Raw genomic sequence first — 17923 nt, forward strand, 5'->3', positions numbered from 1 at the left:
AATGGCTTCAGATGATGACATTAGATGTGATGTAATTACTGAGCATGTGCAGATTGATTACATGCTTAGTCACAGAAGGTATGTAAGAAAATGGCAGCCTTAATATGATGATGGGCATGAGGTTTAGTATTATAATGAAGTATAGGTGACTTATAGGTTAAAGTCTAAGCTATTGCCCATGTCAGGCAGGCCCATTTTGGTTAGATTCAGCTTCGATTATCAAGATAACTTTGGACTTGGGGTGGGTTAGTTCTGGGCGGACTCAAAGCCTTTCATTAATAAACATTAGGGGTCTTTAGTGATCACAAGACACCAAAATAAAAATTTAAAAAATGGATAAAACTGGTGGTCAGTGAGGGTCAGTCTCAAGTGAGGGTCAGTCTCAAGGTTTTTCCAATCACAAGGGCACAAGATAAAGGCTATGCAGTCATTATCAGAGATCAAAGCAGGTGATTTACAGTTTAGATATTTCAGGAATTTCCCTCTGTCTATTCCAATATATCAGAAAGCCAAAAGGAATATCTATATAATGATTCAGCAAATCATAATCATCCCTTAAATCCTAACTTCTCAGTTACACCTGCTTTGGAGTGCCTTCCTAAACATTTTCTAGGATCCCTTCTGTTGGCTGATACGGGTCAGTGCCAGTAGTGTTCTCTAGATCACGACCCACATAGGCTCTGGATTCACTTTCTCCCCTTCAAGGTGCTCTCTAATTCTTTGCAATTCATGAATTAGACAAAAGTCTTGAGGAGCCTAAGGGGGTGCCCCAAAGTGAATACGATGACCTGGTAAGTGGCTCACTTCTGCTGGCCGTGCAGTATTTCTATTGCAGGATCATGTGAGATTGGTCCACCAGAATGGTGCTGACACGGAGTTTGGTGGCTCAATCAGGCATAGGATGAGCTGACTATCCACCACAGACCCTTGGGCCTGTGCATTGACTCTTTTTGTTTTCCTTTTTGATACATTTTTTGATTAGAAAAGTTGTAGGTTTACAGAAAAATAATGCAGACAATACAAGTTCCCATATACCTCCCCTTTATATTATTGTTTTTTTTGTAGAAATTAGAACTTTATTATAAACATTTCCAGAATATAAACTGATTTTGTTTCAATACTTTTTGATCACTTTTAAAACTGTATGTAAATTAAGCTTAATATTATAATGTATCTCATTTCTACTTTCTAACCTAGAAAATATACAAGTTAGATATAAGAAAGAAAAAAAAAACAATCTAAATTGCTTTATAGAGAAAACCAACAAACATAAAAATACCCCACCAAAACTAAACCCAATCAAGAAATAGATTCTGCAGAGCCTATTAACCCTCCAATTTATAATAAATGACCTCCCAAAGGAAAACAATTCCACTGTCATAGCAATTGGATGAATAAAACATTATTTGTAAGAAAAATGTAATAGTAATACTTTTAGAAAATGAGGAAAAGTAATTTCTATGTTAGGGAGTATCTATACTAAATGCTTTTTGTTCTCTTGGCCTTTGTTAGAGGCTGAAGCACCTGGTCATATAAGAAAAGTGATATGAACACAAACTTCATGAAACCAACTCCCTTTATTACTTTTTTTTTTCAACTTTGAGAAAACCAAATAAATATCTTTAAAATCCAAGGATAGACTGGTCCCAAAGCATTTTCCCCTCTGTCCTTTCTTGACCTTGTTCATTTTCTCTTTTCTACGCTTCTGTTCCTCTTTCTTAGAGCCTCATCTCTGGCTTTTTTCTCCTTTTGATTCTTAAGCTTTTCTGTACTGACACTGTTTCCATCTCTGCTTCCTTTGGATGCTCTTGTGTTTGTCTAAATCCATTTCCTCATACCTCTTTCCCTCTTATGCTTGGGCTGTTCCTCCTCTGGTTTTTCTCTATCTTCTTGGTGCCTTTTTCTCTTCTGATGTGTCTGTTAATGATTGCTTGATGGGAATTTGTACTGTTTTCTAAGGAGAGATGCCTATAAACTCCAGATTCTACAATGTAAGGGCCACAATTATATTCTTGCTGACTAATGTTCAGGGGTACTGGCTTTTCTGAGTAGTCCCGGGGGAGCTGACAGTAGCTCAGAGAGGCTGGTCATAAGCGGGGAGCCAGTGAGGTAACTGGGGAGCCCCTGAGGTAACCAGTTTTCCACTTTGTGAAACATTGTATGATTGTCCTAACAGCTTCAGGTGGGAGTCTTTGCTCAAACATTCTATATCTGGGTCTGGAGTTAACCTCTTCTTTGTACCCATAGGTTTCTAAATAGTCCTCTCTCATCTTTCTGAGACAAGCCTTTGGCTCTGCACTTTGATATAATCTTCACGTTCATCTTGAAAAATCGTACGTTTTCTTTGAATGCTTCATTAGGTTAACAAAGGATTCTCCTTACCAGGCCGAGTACTTGGTGGAGTAATCCTGTCATATTCTCCCATTAAGTGCTTCAGTTTTTTAGCATCAGCTTTCCCCATAGTGAGACTTTTTAGCATCAACTTTCCCCACATCTGGGGAGCCCAAAGTCATGATGCAGAGATTACAAAATCCATTTTTGTCCAATACACCACTCCCATTTACCTCATGTGAAATCCTTTGTGATACAAACTGTAGTACTATTCAACATAATTCATAAAGGTGTCTAAAATAAGTTCAGTCTTCTCCGAGGTAGGGGTGGGTGTCAACAAACTACTGTCCCCCTCCCGGTCAATGCCTCTTGCCAGGAAGCGAGCCGGGGTGGAGGTGGGGCAGGGACAGCCACTGCCCAGCAGGTGGGGCAGGACAAGGAGGAGGAGATCATACCTCCTCTTTATTATTAACACCTAGCATTGGTGCCTTTGTTACAATTGGTGAAAAAATATTATTGTAATTATACTACTAACTTTAGTACATATTTTACATTAGGGTTGCACTCTTTGCGTTTTACTGTCCTATAGCAGTCATGGGTGCATTGATTCTTGCTCGTCTGTGTTCTGACCATGGTGGCACCTCCTATTTACAGCACCTGAGGGTGACAACTGTAGAGGCAGGCAATCGTCTGAGCATTGTCATGCCTATCTCCTCTGGCCCACCTCCACCCTGGAAAAATTTTGAAATTTTTGCTCTGCAACACCAGCTGACCCTTCAAATGGACTGATCTCTTGCCTCCAATTAATCTGGTGATTTTTGTGCTCTCTCAAGTCTGTTTTAAGCCTTTTCTGACAATGAATATTCCTTGTGCTAATGGGCCACTCTATTTTCTCCACTGATGGAAGGCAGAAATACGGTCAACATTGAAAGAGATTACATTCTATGAATGCAGTGATTGTAGCCTAAAGAGTGATTGAAAGATGTGTTTATGTGTTTGCACTATAAAATCCTCCAAATGGTCATTTAAAGTGACCAGAAAATGAATCATCATTTACATGTCTCTACAGGCTCTGGGTAAGACCTACATTCATGATGGTCAAAACTGAAGCACAGGGCGGGCCACGGTGGCTCAGCAGGTAAGAATGCTTGTCTGCCATGCCTGAGGACCTGGGTTCGATTTCCGGTGCCTGCCCATGTAAAAAAAAAAACAAAAAAAAAAACTGAAGCACAACAATTGTTACCAAAGGCTGTGGATTCTTTTGTTGGATGCTCTCAATACCAATTCCTGAGACACCGGGGTTTCAAAGAGAGAAAGAGTTTATTACTAAGAAGAGCAGATGGCCTAGCAACCGAAAATCTGTCTCCCTAACCTGCAGTAATTCTGGAAGTTTTATTAGAGAAAAAGATGGGCAGAATTTAAAATAATGAGCACCGTGGCTCCAGATGATGTAACTAGAGTGATCTAATTATTGGGCATGCGTGGATTGATGACATGCTTAGTCACTGTAATGGTTAGGCGTTAGGCCCTGCAGTCAACTTGGCCAAGTGATGATGCCCAGTTGTCTGGTCAGGCAAGCACTGGCCTGACTGTTGCTGCAAGGCTATTTCATGGCTGGCCCATAAGCAGGAAGGCTGGTGAATTAAATCATCAGTAGTTGATTGAATCTGTGGCAGATTACATCCCATCAGTTGGAGGCTTTTATGGAAGAAGAGAGACTCTTTCACTGCTTCTTCAGCCAGTGGGCCTCTCCTGTGAAGTTCATCCAGTTCGTTCATGAGAGCCGCGTGCTTCACAGCCTGCCCTATGGATTTTGGATGCTTCCATTCCCACAGTTGCACGAGACACCTTTTTAAATCTCATGTTTAGATCTCTCCTGTTGGTTCTGCTTCTCTAGAAAACCCTGACTAACACAGTCACATATGTAAGAAAATGGTAGAATGAGGTGTAGGTGACTCATAGGTTAAAGTCTAATCTACTGTGTATGTCAGTCTTGGTTATCAAGATAACTTTGGACTTGGGGTGGGTTAGTTCTGGGCTGACCCAAGACCCTTCTTGGGGCCATCTTTAGGGATTTCAAGACTCTAAAGTTGAAAAACTGGATAACTGGGTACAAATGAAGGTCAGTCATGAGGTTTTTATAATCACAGGGGCAGAAGATAAGGCTATACTATCACTATCAGAGATCAAGGCAGTTGGATTACAGTTTAGAGATTTCAGGTATTTCCCTCTGTCTACTCCAGTATACCAGAAAGCAAAAAGGAATACCTATATAATGATTCAGCAATCACAATCATCCCTTAAATCATGATTTTTCGGTTACATAATCTTTGTGAGAGTCGTTGGAAGCCTGGGCAGCATGATGAATGATGCAGTGTCATTAGTAAATGGTTTTAGGAATCCGCAGAGGCAAGAGGATCTATGTTGTTTCAATGCAAATGGTTCCAAAGAGTCATGGCAGTACAATAGCGTTGCTACTTTTACACAAGTGGGAGATAAGAAATTAGCCAGGAATGGTGCATTTGACAAGAGGAAACATAAAAAGATGGTTCCTGGATCCCCAGACAGAAAGAAATGATACCTGGACACTACACTGCAAAGGCTCTTCATATTTCCAGACCAGCGGAGGCAGAGCCGCACCCTGGGCCCTCACCTGCCCGCACTCCACTGCCCTCCACGTGCCCAAGGTCTCTTGACCCCTGTCTCCTCCTCCTCCTCCATGCCCCTGTGGAGACCCTCTCGCCTTCCTGCCAGCTGGTCCCCGTTGTTCCACCCCAGGCCTCCCGCCCTTCCCCTTCCCAGCTGCTCCCGTTTTTGTTACAATCACCTTGAGCCTGCAGTTTTTTACTTTCACTTCCAACAGTGACCAAAGACTTGACCACTCAAAGTCCAGCTCCCCAACACACTGCTCAACATGGACACTGGTGTGATTAGAAGGAGATTAAATGTCACTCTCACCATCCGGCTATTTATGATGTTTGGAAAGGAAGCTGGCAGTATCATTGGAAAGAAAGGAGAATCCATTAAAAAGATGTGTGAAGAAAGTGGTGCATGCATCAACGTCTCAGAAGGGAATTGTCCTGAGAGAATGATCGCTTGGTTGAACCCAGTGACACCATCTTTAAAACCTTTGATGTGATCATTGACAAACTAGAAGAGGACATCAGCAGCTCTTGGATCAATAGCACAGCTGCCAGAAGACCCCCAGCCACCCTGAGACTGGTGGTCTCTGCTAGTCATTGTGGCTCTCTCATGGGGAAAGATGGTTGCAAGATCAGGAAATAGAGAGAGTACTGTGGCTCAGGCCCAGGTGGCAGGGTATATGCTCCCCACTCAACTGAGTGGGCCATCACTATTGCTGGTATTCTGTAATCCATCACTGAGTGTGTCAAACAGATCTGCGTGGTCATGTTGGAGACTCTTTCCCAGTTCCCTACCCCCTGCCCCAAAGGGTGTAGTCATCCTGTACTGACCCAAGCCATCCAGTTCTCCGGTCATCTTTGCAGGTTGCCAGGACAGGTACAGCACAGGCAGCAATAGTGCAAGCTTTCCCCATACCACCTGGTCCATGTGCCTCAACCCTGACCTAGAGGGACCACCTCTAGAGGCCTATACCAATCAAGGACAGTATGCAATTCCACAGCCAGGTTTGGTCAAGCTGTACCAGTAGGTGATGCAAGTCTCATCTTCCTATAACGCATGGCAACACCAGATTCAGGGGCATTGAATCCAGCTCTCCAGCGGTGAAGGGCTATTGGGGTTTGGTCGCATCTGCTCAGACTACTTCTCATGAACTCACCATTCCAAACTGTTTGGCTGCATCATCGGGTGTCAGGGTGCCCAAATCAATGAGATCTGTCAGATGTCTGGGGTGCAGCTCAAAATTGCAAACCCAGTGGAAGGATCTACTGATAGGCAGGTTACCGTCACTGGATCTACTGCCAGCATTAGCCTGGGTCAATATCTAATCAGTGTCAGGCTTTCCTTAGAAACAGGTGGCATGGGGAGCAGCTAGAACAATGCAGATTCATTCATACTCCCTTCTGCTGTTCACCACCCATCATCTATCTGTGTAGTTTCCGAACAGTCAGCGATTCCAGGTTTTAAGTAGTTTGTAAATTTTCAGTTTCTACCCACTTTATAATCCACTAGTGGTTTTTTAAGTAAAGCATATTAATTCCTTAAAAAAAAAAGTGTCTTAAAATAAAACAAAGAGGGCGGGCCACGGTGGCTTAGTGGCAGAGTTCTCGCCTGCCATGCTGGAGACACGGGTTCAATTCCTGGTGCCTGCCTATGCAAAAAAATAAAAATAAAAAAAAATAATAAAACAGAGAAAATAAACAAAAGAGAAAACACAAAAAGACTCTTCACATTCACTGCCTGGATAATAAACAAATACATAAATATCTCTTCTCGGCCTATTATTCTAAATCTCCATCAATACATCACTGTATCTCACATAACCTCATGAATTTTGTAATACATTTTAAACCATATTGTTTATATAGACAGTTCTATAACACATACAGCTATTCACCCAGACACATCCTAGGACTCAATTGGGGGGAGGTGCCCTGGGGGCATTTGACATTGTTTGGAGGCATTTTTTAATTGTAACAATTTGTGGGGGTGGTGCTGTTAGTATCTGGTGGGTAAAGGCTGCTGAATATCTTGCACTGCCCAGGACAATCCCCCACAACAAAGGATTATCCCAAAGGATCAACAGTGTAGAGGCTGAGAAACCCTGCCCTAAGGGCAGCCCTGCTAGCGAACCGATCCCTAAGCTAATCTGTTTCCAGAGAGAAATGTTTTTCAAGGGGGCTCAGACAGCACCACTGCATTGGACTCACCTAGGGTGTCACCCAAGATGCTGACATGTCTACCCTGCTTCAGACCTCTGCGGATGAAGTCCTGGAATGTGCATTTCTCCGACGTTGCCCAGTGACTTTTCCAATTAGTAGTCTAGAAATTTGCCTTGGTCAAATCTAGATGGGTTCCCTTACCTGGAGAGTTTAATTCTCCCAACAAATATTAATTGAGTGCCTATTTTGTGCTAGGTACTATCTAGGTGGTAGGGAGGGTTAAAGTCCCTGATTTCAGGTGCTGAGAGTCTTGGTGGGATAGGGAGTCAGGAAATAAACAATTAATATATACTATGATGCATGGTAGGAAATGCTATAAATTGAAACCAAGCAGAGGGTAAAGGCAGTAGAGAGTGACTGGAGTTTTGTGTGTTTATTATTTTGTATAGTTATTTATAGTTACAAAGTGTCAAGAAGTTCTCTCTAAGAAGATATTTGAGTGGAAATCTGTGGAAGTAGGGGAGCAAACCATCTGGCTATCTGGGGGAGCCTTTCAGGAAAAGGGAGGAGGCCAGTGGGCAGAGCAGGGTGAGTAGGGGAAAGAGTGGTGGGATATGAGGTCAGAGATGGGGTGGGGTGTGTGTGTAAGGTCAACCCAAGGTCAGAGTGAAAGGGTCAGGGATAAGGGTCTCTGCTGACGGGATCACGGCATATTGTTCGTTAAGGGGGAACTGCTCAGTAAAACCCATCGGGAGGTGTTTTGTACTGCAGTACCCACGAGGGCACACGTGAAAGTGCAGGAATTGCGGACCAGGTTAGGATGAAGTAGAGAGGCTTACCAAGGCCTGGGTAAGGCCGGTGCATGTCCATGTGCAGTGCCCCTTTGTGTGGGTGAGTGGGTGGAACAGTGAAAAAGTTGAGCCAGGAAACTGGAAGAACAATGGGGAAAGTACTGAGGAGAGTGAATAGAAAACAGAAAATTGGATATCTTAAGCGGAAAGAGCTTAGAAATAGAAGAAAACGAGAAGGATCAGGAAAGACTGGAAGAGGACAAGGAACTAGTACTTGTCAAATGCCCACAATTTGGTAGGCGTGTTACCTGTATTTTTCCATTTGGTCTTACGCAGTACTACAGGATGAATCGTGCTGTCCCCATTTCACAGGTAAGAGCATTTTGGACCCAGGAAAGTCAAGTAACTTGACAAAGGTTACTTACTACTAGTAAATAGTAGGAGAGGGCAACTTTATTATTTTGTCTTTAGTTCTTACCTATCGTATGGTAAAGAATTTAACCTAGTCCAAAGAGAAGTCTCACCTTAGCCCTCCATTTCTGGGCAGTAGTTTTTAAGCTTTTGGAGTGTCATACCTGATAGAAAGGCCATGTTTGCCTGAGGGTCCTGGGCCAGCCACATAGTAATGATAGGGTTTAGGGTGGGGGCTTTGGGTCACCTGGTATCAGCTTGAACTCCTGAGGGTCTGGACACTCTGGAGATTCTGTATGTGAGCTGGACCTTTGCTGAGGATCTCCCCAGCTGCGTGGAGGTTGGCTCCATGCCTGGAGCTCAATCAAGCCTGAGCATGGGGGAGTAGACGGCTGGGGCAGTAGGCAGCAGGTGTGCAGGGATCTGTCCCCCATTCCCCTGTCCCTCCCACCTACCCCTTTGCCACTGCAGCCACCCTGTGGGTTCATCTCCGACCACAAGTCCTCGGTGCACCTCACCTTCACAGGTGCCCACCAGCCGACTTAGAACTGGTAAATGCCAGAGGAAAACAACCGTTTAATTAAAGCATTGTGGAGGCCCACAGCAGTGGGTGTAAACATGGTGTGAATTCCATGTGATTTCTGCCCAGTGCTCTGAATGCCTAAGGGAAGAAACTGAAGGCAAAGTGGGTGTGCAGTGGGAGCAGCTATGACTCTTTTAAGGGAGCCAAATGCCTCCTCATCTAATTGGTGATGAGTGTGAGTGGGTGAACAAGAGTCCAACTGCCCCTACGTACTACCCAGAGAAACCACAGCTGAGGGAATGGGCTTGTCAGTGTCAGCCGGGAAAGTAGATCGTGTTGACTTGACTGTAGTCTGGCGTGGTTTAGGTGAGCTTCCCTGATTGGCGATACCTCGTGCATTTGGTCACACATCCATGCGCGGAGAGAACAATGGAAACTCCACATTTGGTACTTTTCCTGACTCTGCACTTCTTCCTTTGGCTGCTTTCAGTCTGTATCCTTTCCTTGTAATAATCTTATCCAAGAGTATAACAACTTTCAGTGAGTTCTGTGAATCCTTCTAGGAAATCATCGAACCTGAGGGTGATTGGGGGAACCCCATGAATTTTTAATGGGTGTCAGAAGTAAAGGCAGTCTTGTGTTGATTGTTCCATAACTAATGTTGCGTATATATTTTCATGTTGCTGCCGTTACATAACAGTAATGTTACAGGTAGGAAGGCAAAAGAGGAATGACGAAGTGGCAGACATGGTTAGGTTTTTGCCTAGTGGGCTCTCCTCAGGTTAGAAGACACACACTAAACTTACAAAAAAATGCCACGAGATGGCAGCATCATACTCATTTGTGGCCACTCGCTTTTCATGGCCAACTTTTTCAGCTTAAAAATACTGAATGAAAGAGTAATGTAACCATTATAATGCACATTTAGAAACTGACCCATTATAACAGGAAACATATGTCAGACAACAGAGTAAGAACCCCTAAATTCACAGGAATGTTTCATGTATTCATAGGCATGCCATTCACTTCCACTTAAATGGGATTAAAAAAATACATTTCCAATGGCATGTGGAAGTTATGCAAAATGGTTGAATGTAGTGGTCAAAAGTTTCCGTATGGGGATTGTAACAGAGAGTCAAGCATCAACAAATAATTATGACAACTGAATCATTAAATAGATGCTTTTCTTACCTTTTCGTATGTTGTAAAATAGCCCAAAGGAAATACCTGAAATTACTGAATTGTAACCCGGCTGAATTATCTTTGATACTGATTGTATAGCTATATAACTTGTATCTTGTCATAAACCTAGTGACTGCCTCTTCTTCAAGAAAACACCAAATGACAAATGACATGGGTGCTCAGTGTGCCTTGGGGGTCCTGGAATGGGAGGCCTCAGCGGCTCCTTGGAGGCTTTGGCAACAGGGTCAGGAACCAAGGTTGTGGGGCTAGTGAAGGCTGAGGCCGAGCAGTGCCTCCTGCCACCAAGCTGGGCCGCTTGGCCAAAGAGAGGCTATCCAGTCCCTGGAGGAGATCTATCTCCTCTCTCTCCCCATCAAGGAGTCCGAGACCATTGACTTTTTCCTGGATACGTCTCTCAGGGATGAGGTTTTGAAAATTATACCTGTGCAAAAGCAGCTCAGCCCTGGCCAGCAGACCAGGTTGAAGACCTCTGTCACTATCAGGGACTTAACAGCCTTGTGGGTCTGGTCGTGAAGCGCTCCCGGGAGGTAGCCACTGCCATCTGCAGGGTCATCATTCTGGCCAAGCTCACCATCATCCCTGTGCACCGGGGCTATGTGGAAACAAGAATGGCAACCCCCACACTGTCCCTAGCGAGGTGATGGGAATCTGCAGCTCTGTGCTGGTGCACCTCATTCCTGCTCCCAGAGGCACTGGCCTCATCTTGGCCCTTTGCCCAAGAAGCTGCTACGGATGGCCGGTATGGACGACTGCTGCACCTTGGCGAGGGGCTGCATGGCCTCCCTGGGCAACTTCACCAAGGCCACCTTCGATGCCATCTCCAAAACCTACAGCTGTCTCACCCCCAATCTCTGGAAAGAGACCGTCTCCCTAAGTCTCCTGTTCTAGTCTGCTAGCTGCCTGAATACAATATACCAGAAAAAGAATGGCTTTTAAAAAGGGGAATTTAATAAGTTGCTGGTTTACAGTTCAAGGCTGAGATAATATCCCAATTAAAGCAAGTCTATAGAAATGTCCAATCAAAGGCATTCAGGGAAAGATATGTTGGTTCAAGAAGGCCGATGAAGTTCAGGGTTTCTCTCTCATCCGAGAAGGCACATGGTGAACACAGTCATGGTTTTTCTCTCTCAGCTGTAAGGGCACATGGAGAGCACAGCGTCATCTGCTAGCTTTCTCTCCTGGCTTCCTGTTTTATGAAGCATCCCGGGAGGCATTTTCCTTCTTCATCTCCAAAATGCTGGCTGATGGACTCTCTGCTTCGTGGTGCTGCAGCATTCTCTGTTCTCTCTGAATCTCCTTCATTCTCCAAAATGTTTCCTCTTTTATAGGACACCAGAAATTTATCAAGACCCACCCAAATGGGTGGAGACATGTCCTCATCTAATCCAGCTTAACAACCACTCTTTTTTGTCTTATTTTAAAATTTAATTTATTTTGTATTATCAACCTGAAACAGCATACAAACATGAACATTCTTAATATACAAGCATTCCATGTATGGTGTACAATCAATGACTCACAGTATCATCACATAGTAATATACTCATCACCATGATCATTTTTCAGAACATTTGCATAACTCCAAAAAAAGAAATAAAAAGAAAACTCTCACACATCCCATACTCTTTATCCCTCCTTCTCATTGACCACTAGAATTTCCATCTACTCAATAGACTTTAACCTTTGTTTCCCTATTTTTTTCTACACCTCTTACCATTCCCTTTCACTGCATGGACTACTCTTGATAGTTCCTCCAGTGAATCACTACTTAGAGCCCAGTGCTTAGTGTTCAACTGAGACTATCAATTGCTATCTTTTTCTTGGATAATGGCAGGACTTGCTTTATATAACGCTGAGGTAAATAAGCATTGTCTTCAGTACCCTATGCACAGTTTTTACCCTTTTTCCTGCCTGTCTGATGTAGTAAATGATTAGGCTATATGCAAGAAATATTTATCAAGTGCATATTTTATGCCAAGCACTACATTAGTATACAAAGATGAGGAGCCCTTGACCAGAGATGCTTTTAAAAGGAGTGCTGCAGGGGTGGGCCATGGTGGCTCAGCAGGCAGAGTTCTTGTCTGCCATACCGGAGACCCAGGTTCGATTCCCAGTGCCTACCTATGCAAAAATAAAAATATATATATATATATCCTTCATTTTCAAGTACTCCAGGACTCCACCAGGCCCAGCATAGAAACCTATAAATAAATGTGTCTTTACACATATTTACAAGTACATTTATAGAAGGGCTTTTGGGTCAGAGGGTATGTTCATTTAAAATTTTGGCAGATATTACCAAATTGACCACCAAAGAGATCATATCAATTTACCCTTCAACTAAGTCCTGTATGAAAATTCTTTAACAACCACTCTTGATTAAATCACGTCTCCAGGGAGATGGTCTGATTACAGGTTCAAACATACAGTATTGAATAGGGATTATTCTACCTTTATGAAATGGGATTTTGATTAAAACATGGCTTTTCTAGGGGACATACATCCTTTCAAACCAGCACATCTCCCTATCGGGAGTTCACTGGCCATCCTGTAAAGACCAATGTCAGGGTCTCCATGCGGCTGAGCCAGGCCCCCGCTGTGGCCTCCACATGGTCTCAGGAGAAAAATCAGCACTTAAGTTAACTGCAAAAAAAAAAACAAAAACAAAAACCTATTTGACTGGCCCCACTTATATCCCCTTATTCTGTTCTACAACTCGAGAGTCTTACGGTGACAAAGACGGACCCTAATGTTTATTAATGAAGGAAATTCAGTCAGCCTGGAACTAACTCTCCCCAGTTCCTAAGTTATCTTCCTAGACCAAGCAGGTATGTCATCGGTCTGCACATTCCCAATAATCAGAAAATCTATAACTTCATCATCTCGAGTCATTATACTCATTATCTTAAAGCCTGCTCATCTTTTGATACTATAAAAGTATCTGAGTTACTGCAGTTGGGGGATCCGAATATTTTAGGCCAAGAAGCTATCCGATCTTCTGCTTTGTGCTTAGCAATAAACTCTTTCTCTCTCTGAAACCCTGGTGTCTCAAGAATTGGTCATTTGAGTGTATTGGACAGAGACCCCTACCCCCCACTTTTGATTGGTATCAGATTCAGGGAGACCTGTGTTAAAATTCAAATTCTGACACTCTTACTACATGGCTTTTAAATAAAATCTTTCTTAATTTATCTCTTCATCTGTAAAATCCCTACCCTTTAGGGATTATGAATATTAAATTTCACACGTAGGGTGGGCCACGGTGGCTCAGCAGATAGAGCTCTCGCCTGCCATGCTGGAGACCTGGGTTCAATTCCCAGTGCCTGCCCATGACCAAAAAAAAAAAAAAAAAAAAAAATTCACACTTAGAGCCCTTGGTGAACTGCCTGACACTTACCACTCAATAAACAGTAGCCATTATATAACAATTATTTATGTAATTATTGTTATTTTAATTGTTGCTTTTCTCTACTTTCCTAATGTTAGAATGAAAAAATAACCTTAGATATTATCTACTCTACTGGGTCTCAACTTTGGAGCACATTGGAATTACCTAAGGAGCTTTAAAAATGTCTGATGCCAACCCCCAGAGATTCTTATTTAATTGGTCTGGGGTGTGGCATAATTATTCAAAATTTTTAAAGCTCTTTAGATGATTCTACTATGCAGCCAGGATAGATAAATACTTATTTAGACCAACACATGCAAGGAAAAGGGAAAAAGGGGCCTTGAGAAAGTGGCAGTGACTTATCTGGTGGCAGGAGATGAAGAGCTGGACCTGAATTCTCCCCGCCCTAGCCCTGGGCTCTCTCTAGGACACAGCGCTGCCTTGGGCCGCACTTCCCATGCCTCCACACAAATACTCTGCCCCAGTCAGACTGGCTCACATTTTATTTTATGAGCACGCCAGATCTACCCACGTGTTAAACCCACAACCGTACAAGCTGCCATTTAATGGGGCTTATTATGTGCCAAACACAGTACAAGCCACATTACATGTTACTCTCAACCATAGGACAAGCTTTCAAGGAAGGTAGGAGTCTCTCCATTTTAGGAGGAGGAAGCTGCCCTTCAGAGACTGTAAGAGACTAGCTCAAGTCATTGCTGGTGAGAAGTCAGAATTTGATTCAGGACTATTGGGCTCCAAAGCTCAGGCTCTTTTGTTAAATCTCACAACATGCATTTCTGGGCATTTCCTGGGTTATTTCTCCATCAGGAACAAGCTCTAGTTTCACTGCCTCCAAAGCCCTGCCATCTCAGCCCACAGGGATCTCATATCTAGTTATTTATTTTGTCATGTATATGACCTGCTTCCTCCCCCATGAGACTAGGAAAGAGAAAGACTCTCCTGTGTTTCTGTCCTGTTCCTGTGGCTATGTCAGGGTGTGGTGATACCGCAGATCATAATGTTTGGTCTTTTGTGAAACTCCTCCCCTGGGAGCACCTGGTGAAGGGGAATGCCAACAGGCCCCAGGGGGCATTGAAAATTTGAGCTGGGAAGAATTGCAGCCTTCCTCAGCCTCAGATTTGCAGTATGGTCTCTTTTCTACAAATAAACCTCTAGATGTCAGTTAAAAGCCTAGTCTTGAGAGCCTGAGAGTCTCATAAATGAAATTTTAAAATCTCAGGCTGGAAGGAGTTCTTCTCATCTAACCACCAACCCAAAGCTAGAATCCCCTCTCCAACATTACGACAAAAGCAACAGTGCTCCCTGCACAGAGGCCTGTGATGAGGGACCCGCTGTTCTAAGACAGCCATGTCTGAACAGTTTTATTAGAATATTGTTCTTGATTTTATATGAAACCCTGCCTTTTTTTAGCTTCTGCCTACTCTGCAAAGGAATTAAGTAGTAACAGTGCATGCAGTACAAGTGGGCCTGGGCCTTTAAAGGCCTGTTATGTCTGGGAGGGGCCCTGCACACACAACTGACCACTCTGCAATGTTGCTAGCACCAGTGGCTGCCCAGCTGCTCTGGGCTGTCTCACCCATCAGCCCACCCCTCTTGGCCTAAGCATTGTACACTCTCAGACCAGAGTAGGAAAAGGTGAGCAATACACTTCTAGCAGAGTGTTCTTTCTTCAAACCCTGGGATGGAGAGGGGTGACTCTTTCCAGTGGGTCCAAAGACCTGAAGAATATGTGTCGTGCTCAGAGAAGCCTCCTTTTTACTTCTGATCTCCCCAAACGCTCCTCCCACAACAGCCTGGTTGTTCTTAGCGAAACTCACTTTCTCTGTTCAAAAAAGATATTGGAGTGAGCTATTTCAGGGCTACACATATCCCCCACCACACACACACCCACAGAAGCTTTGAAACCAGCAAAAACAGGTAGAAACATCTTTCTCAAAGCTCCGGAAAACAGTTAAAGAACTGCAGGAACAAGGCAAGCCCCAAATCAAGGAAAGGGCTACTTGACCTGAAAGCCATAGGACCTCCTGGAGTCCTGGCCGGCCCTCCACCCACCCTCACCAGGTTGGAACAGGGCCAGTTCACGTTCTTAGTGCAGATGCCCGGACCCAACTCTGGACAGAGCAGAGTAAACCTCATGCTTGTACTAGGACCATGTATATCTGGCCCAATCTGTGTGGTGGTGACCTAAGGGATTCACCATCTCAGAACTTGCCCTACATTTGAAAGGCAGCTCACCAAGCTCCCCTACAGAACCATGGAAGAGCAGCCAAGTCAAGCTGCCTGGGACAAAGGATTTCTGACAGTAGGACGTACTGTGCAGTGCCTGGGATGGCTGAGGAAATGGTTTCTAGGGAAGAGTGACATTAGTAACCATGTGAACCTGGAAATTCTCAAGGCTACACATGCATGCTCAAGACAAGATGCAAGCATGTGCAGAAGAGATAAGGGGGGTCCCTACGCTTTGGCCTGTATCTATTCTCTAAATTCATTGTATGAATGAGCTCTGAAGGAAAGGTCTTTCACAGATCAATCTGTAAAAACTGGGAAGGTGTTTCTTTCTTCTTCTTCTTCTCATATTTTTTCAGGTTGACTTTTTCCATGCAAGGACCTCTGTCATAACAGAGCTGAATACAAGCTTAAGGGACAGACATCTCAAGGTCTAAACTGCAGCAATAACACACTGTTGAAATGACCTGGTTTCAACAAAAGACATACAGATATACAAAAAAACAGGAAGCTATGCCCAGCAAAGGAGATTAAAGCATTAGAAAGCATCAATGAGGATGATCAGGTTGGGACATTCCAGACAAAAACTTTTAGAAAGTGGTCTTAAATATGCTCAAAAAGCTAAATGAAAATGTGAACAAAGAAGTAATGGATATCAGGAAAACTATAGATGCATACAAAGAGAATATCAATAGAGAGATGGAAATTGTAAAAGGATACTAAGCAGATCTGAACACCATAGTAATACAAATTAAAAATTCCCTAGAAGGGTTCAACAGCAGTTTGAAAGTGGCAGAGAAAAGAATCAGTGAACTTGAAGGTAAGACAATTTGAAATTATCCCCTCTGAGGAGCAGAAGGAAGAAAGAATGAAGAAAAGTGACCGGAGCTTGAGGAACCTGTGGGACACCATCACTTGTATCAGTATACACATTGTGGGAATCCCAGAAGGAGAAGAAAGAAAGGGGTGGAGAGAATGTTCTAGTGTGCTAGCTGCCAGAATGCAATATACCAGAAACAGAATGGCTTTTAAAAAGGGGAGTTTAATCAGATGCTAGTTTACAGTTCTGAGGCCGAGAAAATGTCCCAATGAAAACAAGTCTATAGAAATGTCCAATCAAAGGCATCCAGGAAAAGATACCTTGGATGAAGGCTCAAGAAGACTGACGAAGTTCTGGGTTTCTCTCTCAAGTGAGAAGGTACATGGTGAACACAGTCAGGGTTTCTCTCTCATCTGGAAAGGCACATGGTGAACACAGTCACAGCTTCTCTCTCATCTGGAAGGGCACATGGTGAGCAAGGCATCATCTGCTAGTTTCTTCTCCTGGCTTCCTGTTTCATGAAGCTCCCTGGGAGGCATTTTCCTTCTTCATCTCCAAAGGTTGCTGGCTGGCAGACTCTGCTTCTTGTGGCTATGTCGTTCTCCTCTGTTCTCTCTGAATCTCCTTCATTCTCCAAAATGTTTCCTCTTTTATAGGACTCCAGAAACTTATCAAGACCCACCCAAATGGGTAGAGACATGTCGTCACCTCATCCAGCTTAACAACCACTCTTGATTAAATCACATCTCCAGGGAGATGATCTGATTACAGTTTCAAATATACAGTATTGAATAGGGATTGTTCTGCCTTTATGAAATGGGATTTTGATTAAAACGTGGCTTTTCTAGGGTCCACACATCCTTTCAAACCAGCAGATTGCACCCTCTGGACCCTAAAAAAGACATGTTTTCCCCATATACAAAATACATTCATTCCATAACAATATCAGAAATCCTTAAACCATTTCAGTAGCAATACATGAGATACAAAGTTAGAAACGCACAAACTCCTATCAAAGTTAGTTACAGGCATAGTCTGTTCTAAGGCAGAATTATCCTCTGGCTCTGGACCTATAAAAACTCATAACAAGTTATTTGTATATTTGCCAACATACAAAGGAGGAACAGTGATGGGATACATAAATGCATTTCCATAGGGAGAAAGGAACACAGGGGTCACCGGACCCATACAGTTACAAAAATCTGCAGGGCAAAGTCCATTAGATTTCAAAGTCTGAGAATCATTTATCTTCAGGGCTTCTGAAAGCGGCAGTCCCACCCTTTCCAAAGGTCTACGCAGAGGCCTGCCTGTCTTTGAATGCAACCTTGGGGGATACTGGGGAGACCACCTTTTTCTCGGCTCCACCCTCTCTAAGTATTGGGGCCACACCCGGGCTCTCTGCCATCT

General features: G+C 43.5%; 3 pseudogenes; 2 read left to right on the forward strand and 1 right to left on the reverse strand.

Annotated features, from left to right (window-relative positions):
- Nucleotides 1–1622: 1622 nt before the first annotated feature.
- Nucleotides 1623–2357, reverse strand: LOC143643448 (lysine-rich coiled-coil protein 1-like; annotated as a pseudogene).
- Nucleotides 2358–5174: 2817 nt separating this feature from the next.
- On the forward strand, nt 5175–6348 carry LOC143643449 (poly(rC)-binding protein 2 pseudogene; annotated as a pseudogene).
- A 1921-nt stretch (nt 6349–8269) lies between these two features.
- On the forward strand, nt 8270–12704 carry LOC143645119 (small ribosomal subunit protein uS5-like; annotated as a pseudogene).
- The last annotated feature ends 5219 nt before the right edge of the window (nt 12705–17923 follow it).

The sequence above is a fragment of the Tamandua tetradactyla genome, chromosome 8, assembly GCF_023851605.1.
Source record: "Tamandua tetradactyla isolate mTamTet1 chromosome 8, mTamTet1.pri, whole genome shotgun sequence".
NCBI classification, from domain to species: domain Eukaryota; kingdom Metazoa; phylum Chordata; class Mammalia; order Pilosa; family Myrmecophagidae; genus Tamandua; species Tamandua tetradactyla.